Raw genomic sequence first — 11723 nt, forward strand, 5'->3', positions numbered from 1 at the left:
GGCATAGTAATACCTGCATGGTCGGGTTGCTGGGCGGAGCCAGTGGGCGACGCGCACAGAAGCACCTGGCAGGGAGCATGCGTTCTGCCAATGCCGCTTGAATGATCGCTGCATGAGTCTTGGCAGTGCTAGTGCCCGACCGACAGTCTTTGCTTCATGGAGCCATGCTCACTCTGCACTTAATGAGCACCTATTATGTGCTGAACACCACGCTAAGCTGTCCAGTACTGTAGCTCATTTAATCGGCATCACACCCTCATGAGGTTGGCCCTGCGAAACTGAGGTTCAGGGAGGTTAGCCAACTTGTCCAAGGGTACACAGCGGAAGAGGAGGCCACACACACGCGTGCTCTCTGCCGCTGTGCATGCTGCCTTCTTCCTTCATGAAAAGAGGCATGAGCTTTGCTGTAACCACAATGAAGCCGCTTCAGGATCTTCTGCTCTAACACAGGAGAGGAGTCGTTGGGGAGCGGGAGGACCAGGGAGCAGTTGTAGCCCAAGGTGATCCACTGAAGCATCTTTTGCTTTCAAGATTATGAAAATTAAACGTTTCTCCTTTTGTAAGATTTACTTGATCTCCCCCCAAAGGAGCAGTCCGTAGCAGTCGCTGAATTTGGAATCAAGAAATCTAGATTCAGGTCCTGGATCTGCGCCTTAGAAAACAAGTACCTCCGCTCAGTTAAGTCCCTTACACTCTCTGCCTTCCCAGTTTCGAGTTTCGTGTCCTGGTCTGTACAATGGGACAGCACTTCCCACTTTCCCCTCTCAGGGGGCTGTCTGAGCGTCGAATGCGAATGAACGCGGAAGTATTTTGTCAATTGCAGTCTTCTGAATAAATGGAAATCCTTACTGCTACTGTTACTGCTTGGAAGACTTTCAGTGCGAGAAAGCAGGTGGCTGAGGTCCCAGGCTGGCCAACCTCAGGAAGACTGACCCAGCGCACGTGGGGGGCAGGGGACAACACTCATTACTTGTCTTCACAGGGCAGTTGCCAGTGTTCATAGCTCTGAGTTCAGACTATTTGGTTGGAAGACGGAATTTTAGGGGACCAGCCCTTTGCGATTCAATTGTAAACATAATGGATTCACTTATGATTTATTCCATTTGTTTCCATTTTTCCCCAGATTGAAACCGGCTGAGTCACATTCTCCTGTGTGAGTAGAAGAAACCAGGCCCCCGTGACCGGCCCCTGGGTGAGGCCTGAAAGGAGGAAGGAAGCTTCTCTGAGACTCGTTAATCATTCATCAATTTCCTCACCAATCAAGACTTTCCCAAACAACTCCTAGAAACTAGAATAACCAGGAACATATTCTTCTGACTACTTTGCTCCGAATGGTTGACTCTGAGTCACCCTTTCCAGAGATTTCCAAGGTTGACCAAGAGAAAGACAATGCCTCAGACTATCAGAGCCCAAGGAAACTCGCAGGTCACCCTCTGCCAGCCTTTGGACCATCTGAAGAGACAGTCACCTAGCCTCCCAGTGATGGGCATTCGCTCCCTCGCATGGGAAGGCACCCTTCAGCCACCACCTGCCTGCAAGGGATTCTCAGAGCCTCCCGGGCTCTGCCCCTCAGCCCAGCATTTCACTGGCTACCCTGCTCTGATCTACAGGAAAAGGATGTTTGAACTGTCATGAGCGATTTAGGAGTTGGTTAGAGTTCCGTGTGCTGGAGAAAATTTCACGAGGAAATGAAAACCTGATGATTCACTTTGAAGCCATGTGTGAGCTCCGTGGCTTTCACTTCCAAGCACAGCGAGTGGCTGTGCCACAGGGCTCCGGACATTTGGGAGAATTCCCAGAAGCCCTGTGTGTCCTGAGGAAGCGGCACGGACCACCCCCATTCCCACCCCCCTTTTCCTCCTCTAGAACGTTGATGCACCCCCTTCTGATGCTAGGCAGCACCGCCTAGTGGCCCCAATGGGAGGATGAATCAGCAGAGGCCTGGCTCACAGGGTGCCTGGCGCCCTGGGAATAAGTTTCCTAGATGTGCAGGACATCTTTTATGTCCCACTTCACATATCGCTAGGCTCACCCTTTTCATTCAGCCACATGAGGTAGCAAACGGCTGCACCACTGCTGTGCAGAACATCCCTTGCTTTCTGATGCTACTCATTCGCTGTGTGATCTTGGACAAATTTCTCAACCTCTCTGTGTCTTAATTTCATCACCTGGAAAAGGGGGATGAGAATGGTACCCAGTTCCTGTGGTTGTAGTGGAGACTATATGATTTAATCAATGTAAATGCTTTTAACAGTACCTGGTGCAGAATAAGTGCTATCAAAAAGATAGACAGTGCTGTTATTACTATGTTATTATTATCATCATTATTAGTACTCTATCTAGGACTTGGTGCTAGAGGAGGGACACCAGGCTTCGCTGAGTGAGAGCCTGACTTGCCGTGGATGGGAGTGACTTCAGCCCTCGGGTCTGTGGGAAGGGAGTGAGGCAGGAAGGACAGGAGCTCCCTTTTATCGAAGGTACAGAATCACAGAGGATGCTCATCACACCTCAGGGGGAAGATGCTCTTGCTATCTCCTTTTTAGAAATGAGGAAACTAAGGCTTAAAGAACTCGTGGGACTCGCCCAAGGTCACATAGCCAGGAACAACTGACCAGGGCTCCAGCCAGGCCCAGTGAGCCTCGTCCCTGCGGTCTCATAGCAGGCCGCCAAAGCGGGAAAGGAAAGCAGGTATCCCTGCCTGATATTGTCTAGAAAGAAGAGAGAGGTGGCAGAGAGGTGCCTCCCATCCCCCTGTGCCTGCCCACAAATACTGCAGGGCGCTGAGTGAGGGGAGCAGGAGGTGGAAGGTCTGTTACAGAGGGCACTAGGCCAGGGGTCAGTATGGATTTCAGGCCTGGCTCTCTGCACAAATTCTAGCACCCAAAACGGCCTGCCAGGCAATAGGTCTCAATCAATATTTGTTTAACAAGTGGATGAAGGAACCAATGAATGAAGAACATGGTCCCTGGACTCAGGGAGTTTCCAACCAGGAGGACAGACAAGCAAATATCCAGACAGAGCAGCATGTGCTGGGTCACACCTATGGGACAGAGCACAGGGGCTGCAGGTGAGGAAAGTGCCCCTGTAACCGGGATTATTCCAAACAGGAACTCAGTTGGGCTGAAAGGATAAAGGGGATTCCAAGTGGCAGAGGGGAGTGAAGAGCACTGAGCATGAGGCCTGTGTGCACACGGAATTAGAGGCAGGGATGCTTTAGCATCTGAGAGGCATAGGAGAAGATAGTTTGATACCATACAGACCCTTCAACTCTGGAACATATTCTGCTCCAGTGAGCCCTTCCCCTTCATTCTCCCTGAGAAGCATAACTCCACACTGCACAGTTACTTGCAGACTGGACATGAGCCCAACCCCCAACACTGGTTTTCTAAAGGCCAGCCCCCTACCAGGAGCTGGTTCACTACAGACACCTGTCAGCTCCCAGGTCCCACAGATCTCCTCCACCCAGCAACCACAGCCAGGCCTGGGTCCAACAAGCCCTCAGGAAGCTGCAGGTTGAAGCCAAACCCAGGTCTGGGCCTGGGCCTCTGCTCTCTTCCTTGGCTGCCCAAGCTGCCACCATGGTGTTCACACACACCCTCCCTACCCTGCCCTGGCCAAACACTAGCAGAGGAAGCTGGAGAAAACCAGACCAGTGAGCCTCACCAGGTGGCAGCCAGGCCTTAAGGAACCCAGGAGAAGAGGGTGACATGGAGGTCACTGGGGATCCCTGAAGCCACAAAGACACAGAGAGGAGCTGCTGTCTGCTGGGACCTGCAGGGCAGTGAGTCCCACTCTCTGCTCCTCAGCGAGTTCCCTGTGAGAGTTGAAAGAGTTATACCAACCATAATGCCCTTCAGAAGGCTTCACAGTTTACAGCGCGGGTCTCCACGGGGCATCTACTCTACGGTGACCCAACAACAGAAGTGGAAACTGGGGTTCTCAGCCACATGGCGGCACTGGAAGAGCTGCATCCAGCCCACCGCCCGCCCCAGAGACTCAAGTGGCGACGTGTGCTGAGTAGCCTCAGAGGCTGTTGGCCCTGGGGACCTGGATTTCAGGATCAAGCTTCAGAGGCCTCGTGGAAGTCCGGGGAAGGAATAGGATAATAAAGATGGTGGCAAGGAAGATGAACAGGTTCTTGCCAGTCGTAGGATTTTCACCACGTGCTAAGCACTCAGGTGGGTCTTTGAGGGACTCGCAACCCTACAGGCAGGTATCATTTCACAAATGAGGAAACTGAGGGCTGCTGACTGGGGGTGGGCAATGTACCTGTCAGTAAGCTTAAATACGTTAGTAACCCTGTTAGGTCCAGGATTTGAGGCTGGGACTGACCATTCTGGAGGTTAATTTCAGCGACGCTGCCCTACACTGGCAGAAATAGCTGTCCTCACTGCCATCCGTGAATAGCCATCTAGAAAAAAACATGGGTTCCCTTCACCGTCCTACCTTAAATTGGACCTCTTCCCAAACTTGATTGCAGTGGGCCCCCTTCTCCCCAGTCAAGGGTATCACATGATCCCCCACAATAATCATTGACTGCCACCTAGTGGCATCATGTGGAATGTCACATTCTTCTATTCCTTCATCTAAAGTGATATTTCAATAACACAGAGGCCAAAATGTTAAAAGCTTGCTCTTTGCTTCTCCTTGCTTCCGCATCCCTAGGAATAACTATAGGCAGATGGTATTCCTGTTTTATCAATGACAAATTGGATACCCAGGGGAGATAAGCAGCTTCTTGATCACACTGCATAGAAATGAAGGGTTGGAACCTAGAGCGTGCCATACTATGTGATCTTGACTAGACATTTTATTTGTTTTTAGTGGACGACTAACTGCCTCTGCCACAATAACAATTGTTTCTTGGGTTTCTCTCTTACCTATTCATCTCCCACGTTAGCTGTACCCTATTTCAAACTTTGGTGTTTGAGTGAATCTGTTTCTAATCTACTGGTGTTTGCTGTTTGAGCTCTCTTTTCTGATCTACTGGTAAATACTACAGGTTCATAATAAAGTGCAGGCACTTTCTCTTTATGGTTCTTTTTCTAAAGCGTATTATCTATTTTAGATGTTTCTTTTAAAGTTTAAAAATCAGCTTATTAAAGATTTAAACAGTGCTATTAAGATTGTCACACGAATTGCATTGAATATACAATGGAGAAATTAGGAAGAACTCATATCTTTACAATGTTAGAAGTTTGTATGCATTACCATGTGCTATCTCTTCATTTATTTAGCTATCTTTAAGGTTGTTCAAAAAACTTTAATAGGATTCTACATATTTTTATAGATTTAGTCTTAATTATATTTTTGATATTGTAAATGGATCTCTTTTTAAATTATGTTTTAAATATTTTTCTACTAATATATAAAATGTAATTAACATTTTATAATAATAAAAATAACTTCTGTATTCATCTTATAATCATTTAATATAACTACTTCATCTCTCTTGTGGTTAGTGTATACCTGATGAATATTTTTCCATTCCTCTACTTTTTGCCTTTTTGTATCTTTATGCTTTAAAGTAACATCTCACAAATAGTCCGTAGCTGGATCTCAATAGATTGCATTCACGGCCTAAGAGAGCCAGTGAGGAAGTATGGAGTGGAGGGAATTGCTGTTCACACAGGACAGATGGTCCCAAAACAGAAGATGCAGCTCTCACCAGAATAAATATTCATCCATCATATGAGGGGCCCAACCATGCTGAGGGGTAGGCCACAGAGGGGTAAAATGAGGACAGAGCAAGATGACCATAGAGAGTTGGCCAGATGGTCAGCGCTGGGTGAATGGCTGCTCCTCAATGATCAGGCTGTGGCTGAGGCTGGACACACACACACACACACACACACACACACACACACAGAAAGCTCCCACTCTGAGTGCCCAGAAGCAAAGCAGAGGAACAGATTTCAGCTGCCTCCGGCAGGTACAAACACACAGCATGAGGTCTCAGGCGAGTAACATGGTTTCCAGACAGCAGGATGCTCAGGTTCAGGGAACCCAAGAAGAAGGTGGCATGGGTGACAACAGGCGGCACCATGAGAACAGTTTCCATCCCAAGGTCATGGTTAAATGAAGAACATAACACAACAAAGTGGGGATTATAGGGAACTGATCCGCTTGGCGTGGCAAATGTAGCCAAGTCCTATTGGAAAACCAGCAGGTGAGAGTCAGCACACAGGAACCAAACCATGGATCGGCTTTCCCGTGGGAAACCAGGCCTGCATTGTACCTAGGCTGCTTTGAGGCTTGCTCTTGCTAAAACTCCCTCACCCTGAGGTGAACCAGCAAATGCTTACTGCATATCTTTAAAGTAACTTCCTGAAGTCTGTGCTAATTCTCCCAAGGACAGAGTATAACCAGACCAATCACTCTTATCATTCCCTTGCATTTGCAACATTTTTTCCTTGTTAATCTATAAAAAGAAATCAGTAACATCCTTTACTTTGTTATCTATAAAAAGTAATCACCTAAAGCAAACCTAAGCATCATGAATGAGAACCTGCTTTGATGTGCACTATTAGAAAGTCAATAAAAACCCGTCCAGGCCAGGGTCGAGGCGCTCTCTCTCTCAGACAGTGGCCGTGCAGTCCCTTTTTCTCCACAGGACTTCTGTAGTCCATGTAAACTTGTTCGTTGCATCCACAACATACAGATGCCGCTGGATGGAGTCCGCGTAAGGGGATGCTGTCAGTGGAGGATGGAGATGGAGAAGTTCATGCCATTTTGCCACCTGACCACAGCAAGGTGGTGAGCTGAGTCAGCAAAGTCTAGACTCATGACCTCTGGAAAGTCAACAGAAAGGGTCTGCATTATAGGGTCAGAGTGGTCAGGGAGTCCAGAGAGGCTGGGTCCATGGCCAGGGACCTTCTGTCTATTTCTAAACATCCCTTAGAACACAAAAGATGTGAAAACACGCCAGAACCTTCTTGTACCTACCCATCTTTACCAAGAGTGTAGGAGTATTTATATACATGAGACTCACTAACATACTTTGTTCATAAAACCCTCATCCTAACAGGGGTCCCTGGATGAACTACAAGGATTTCTTCCTTCACAATCAGCAGGACAACTTTCCCCAATCCTTTTCCTCTCAGTCCCCACACTATTGCTACAAAAACAACAACAACTGATGCTTCACTCCTGCACGCTCGGTTCCCCACCTGGGTCCTGGCTCATGCTAGGTGCTCTGTAGTTTGATAACTTACATCGGCCTGAATGTGCCGATGGAGCTGACAGCAATTTCAGAGAACTGCCTGGCACTGTCACCAGCTCTGGCTGCAGCAGGAACTATCAAGAGACTTTAAAGCCCTGACTCTCCTGCTTCTCTCATGGTCCCCACACACCTCTGAACACCGCCCCCCACCCTCCGCCCCTGATGGAGCTGTTTAAAAATAATTGAGGTTTGAATGAGCCCTTTCTTGAGACAACCCCTTAAACTGTTGAAGGTGATGTGAAGGCCTGGCGTGGGGGCACAGGGAGAGAGAAGTGACGTCTAACACCAAGGACACAAAGAGAAGCAGAAACAGAGCCATGCGGAGATAAACAGAGAGGAGACAAAGGCAGCAAGAGTCGGAGACAGGCAGATGCAGAAACAGGCAGACAGAGCGCAGGGAGAAGCCCAGCCAGTGGAGAACGGTGTGGACAGAGAGCCAGCACCTTGACAGTGACAGAGGAGGCTTCTCGGTCAAGGGTCCTCCATGATCAGTGAAAGCAACACCTGGGCTCCCACTGTCTGTCAGAATCGACCGGCCAGGAGGCTGGATGCCTCCACTGGTCAGCCTCAGCCTGTGCCCCAGCATCCCCTGGAAACATATTTCCTGTTCTGAAAGAGGGGAGATAATTATCAGTGCAGTTCCCACGCCGACAGAGTCACCCAACGGAGAAGCAGGGGGCAGGGCACACACTGAAGAGCAGCCAGGAGTTCTGTTCCCCGCTCTGTGTCTGACGGGCAGGTGACCTTGACAGTGCACACTCCCTCACTGACTTTCAGACTTTCTCTCTGTAATGTGGCAGCTGAGGTCCCCTCCACCTATGAAATCTGGATTTCTATGAACTCTGGAGAGATACCGATGGAGTGAATGAAACCAACAGGGGTCAGCACAATGCTGGGAGCTTCAGGGAAGAACTGAACACCAAAGTATAGGGACATATGTCTTCCAAGGAAGAGCTTGCTAATAATTGAGCACCATCATATCAAACAAGACGTATCAACCAGACTTTCATCCAGTCAAACCAAGCCTGTGAACTATCCCTACACAAACCTCAGAACATAATTTCAGCAGGCGCTGGGCTTTTTGTTTCTGATGTTCACGCCTGATTCCCCAGTGCTTAAAACAGTGGCTGGCAAAAGGTAGACATCCATTAAATATATGTTAAAGGGAATTATATGATATTTCAAGGAAAAAGAAATTCCAACCATGAAAACTACAGTATTGGATTTTTAAGATTTTTCAGTTCTAGAAAAACCCAGGACCACACTTCATGTGCCCTGACATCAGATCAGAATGAATGACAGATGGAAGGACACAGAATGAAAGAACAAAGAGACAGGAAGGACCAGAGAGAGACAGGAGCTGGCTCGCACGTATCAGATGAAACCCGCGACAGACTTCCCTCACCACACAGCTGCTAGGGGCCCCAGAACTCCGTCTCCATGGTCCACTGACTCTCTGAGAAACTGGCTGCTGTCTAAACAAGAGCACTTTGACCTAAAAGGCAAAGGAGTGGGAAGAAAAGGATTCAGTCAGCCTCTACCTTCCTCTCCTCTCCTCCAGTGGTGAGTCAGCTTGAGCTGCCTTGGAGCGGGTGGTGCTCTTTGGAGCTCCTGACTCTGAAGTGAACTTCCAGTCCTCTGGCAGGGAGAGCCCTGGAGAAGCTGCTGCCTTATCTGGTGTCATCGAGAGCCTGAAAGCCATGTGATTCTCTCTGCAAGGACTGCATACAACCGCAACTCAGTAATAAGGGGCACAGTGGTCTCACGGGAGTGTGCCTACCTCCTGCCTTCCTCAGCGGCCCCAGCTTGACTCCTCTTTCTCTCCCTGACTGTTCTTCCCTCCATCCAGCCAACTCAGGCTCACCTTGATGCACTTGTTCCAGCCCCCATGGCTGGGCCACAAGTTGTCAACTGTCATTCTGATCACAGAGCCATAGTCTTCTAGCCTGACCAAGGGAAGACAAGAGATTGTAAAACCCCTCCCCAAAGGTGTTTTCACAGAAAGGATCCTGTAACCCAGCGACATTTCTGTCCCCACCCCCACCCCCACCCCCAGCATAAGCTGCTTCCACTTTCCCAGACTCCCCAGTGATCCCCTATGTTACAGTGACCTGCTCCCCCATTCCTTCATCACACCACTTCCCAAAGGTGCAGGAAGTGAGAACTAATCTAAGGCAACTACAGATGCATTCCATTTCCTTCAAGGGCTGAGCTTCTTACCCGTTGGGCAAATTTAAAGTGGACTTTCCTCTGTCAAGTATTCTTTGCTCATTTTGTTTGCTCTTCTACTGACAGAGGTTTCTCACAGTGAAGGTCTAAAAGTTCTTGCCTGGATTGAATTCCCAACCCACATCTCTCTACATCATCTATTCAATCATTAATTCTCTCATGTTTGCAGACACAAATACACGCACTAAACAGAAAGCGCTGATCTTTGGCCCAGGCACCATTCCGGGCACTGGGGTGCAAAGACGTGTCCATCATTCTCAAAGCGCCCGCAGAGTAGAGGGAGAGAATTACGTCCTGAGATGCGTAAAGTACTGTGTGGTAAATGCTTTCCTATGCCTATGTTTGTGGCTGTGTGAGCCAAGGAGAGGTCCAAATTAAGTTTAACAGACGTGAAACATTAACTCAAATAAATGAATCTGCAAAAAAGGGTGGCTGCATAGGGAATATAGTCAATAATATTTTAAAACTATGCATGACATCACATGGGTACTTGTATTAACGGGATGACCACTCAGTAAGTTACATAATCTAATCACTAGTGTGTACATCCAAAACTAATATAATATTGGGTTTCAAATATAATTGAAAATAAAGAAGGATTTAATTTGAAAAAATGTAAATAAATAAACAAAAGAGGCTGGCTTCAAGCATACTGGGATCCAGAGATCAAATGACATCATTCAGATATGCCTTTTCTCTTGGGTTCATTGAGTCTGCTGGGCTTCCAGATGCTGCTGATGGCCACATGGCGCGGAGGGAGAAGAGGCCCAGATGCAGGGATGAGAGAAGAGGCCCAGGTGCAGAACTCTCTCAAAAATGGATCTGTGCAGGTTCATGTAGTAAAATCAGCTACACACACCAACACGTAAATGCTCACTCACCCACACTCTCACACACACACTTCGCACTCACTCCACAAACAAAATAGTTTTCTGTGGGGACTTTGTAAAGGACACTACCCTGCATTCTCACCTCTAAAGGAAAGAATTCATAACACAGATGTGCGGGCCAGGGGGGAGACCTAGACTGAGGAGTATATCATAGTGAGGAAAATGGGAGGCTCTGAAACCATTAAGGACCTGATCAGTGATGGTTGTCCTGGAATCAAGTCTGGCCACAGAGAGAGCCTTAACTGAGGTCTCCATTCTCTCGGGTGCAAAACAGATCCAAGGGGAGTGGGGGGGGGGTCCTAAGGGAGAGAAGCCTTCCCAGGCACAAGTGATTTCTTAGATTTAGTTTCATCACAAATAAAAATGCACCTCTGGTCCTGGCTACTTACAGCATCATCCCAATGTGTCAACGTTGTGGGTTCAGTCCCTGATCAGGGCACATACAAGAATCAAGCGATGAATGTATAAATAAGAGGAACAAAAAATCCATCTCTCTCTCTCTCTCTCTAAGGTCAATAAACAGTAATAATTTTAAAAAACACATTTCATTTTGCAGATAAGACACTTCAGCCAATAAGTTCCACAATTAATAATTATCTAATTGAAAATATACTACTTATTACAAAACACCATAAGTAGTTGGAATATTTGTGCATATATCAAAAATTCATGCAACTATTTTTATGTAGATGTGTAACTAGATATTTATATTTTCACTTGTATTCTCTGTATTATCCACTCAGCAGTCTCCGGGACAATGCTGAAACACAAAGATGGTCAGGATTCTACCTTATTAAATTCCTTCCCTGGATTCCCTTTGCTCTTACAAGGACATTCACATTTCTTACAATGGCTACAAGCCCTGCATGATCTGGCAGGGATAGAAGACAGAGTTCTAGAACAAGCCAAAGGTGAAAAGTCTAACAGGAGTGCTCCGTTAGAAGCACTCCTAGCCTTTTTAGGAACTAAAAAGACTAAACCTTTGGTGAATGTATCATTATTTAGAAAAAAAACCTCCAAGAAATTGCTTGGTCAAGCTTGGCCATGGTTGAAGAAAAATTCTTTCTTAAGAATTTGGAGCCACAAGTCAGTATCACACTGTGTCCAATTTCACGAAACCTGTGGTTTCCCTGGAACTAAAAAGGACAGATATGTTTTCCGGGTACAGCCTGGTAGATAAAAGCCATGCTGGGAAGGTCCTTCACCACTTAGCAAGAGGAAACATAAGTCTTGCCTGGAGGAACTCGACTATAATTTCGGCCTCAAAGAATTCCCATGACTGAAGTCCCAGGGAAGGTAAACAGTTCACAATCAAAAATGACAAACACATAAAGAAACAGGGCACCACGTCAAAGTGATAAAAAACTAAAGGCCATAAAATC

This window comes from Desmodus rotundus, chromosome 5 (assembly GCF_022682495.2).
Source record: "Desmodus rotundus isolate HL8 chromosome 5, HLdesRot8A.1, whole genome shotgun sequence".
Taxonomy (NCBI): domain Eukaryota; kingdom Metazoa; phylum Chordata; class Mammalia; order Chiroptera; family Phyllostomidae; genus Desmodus; species Desmodus rotundus.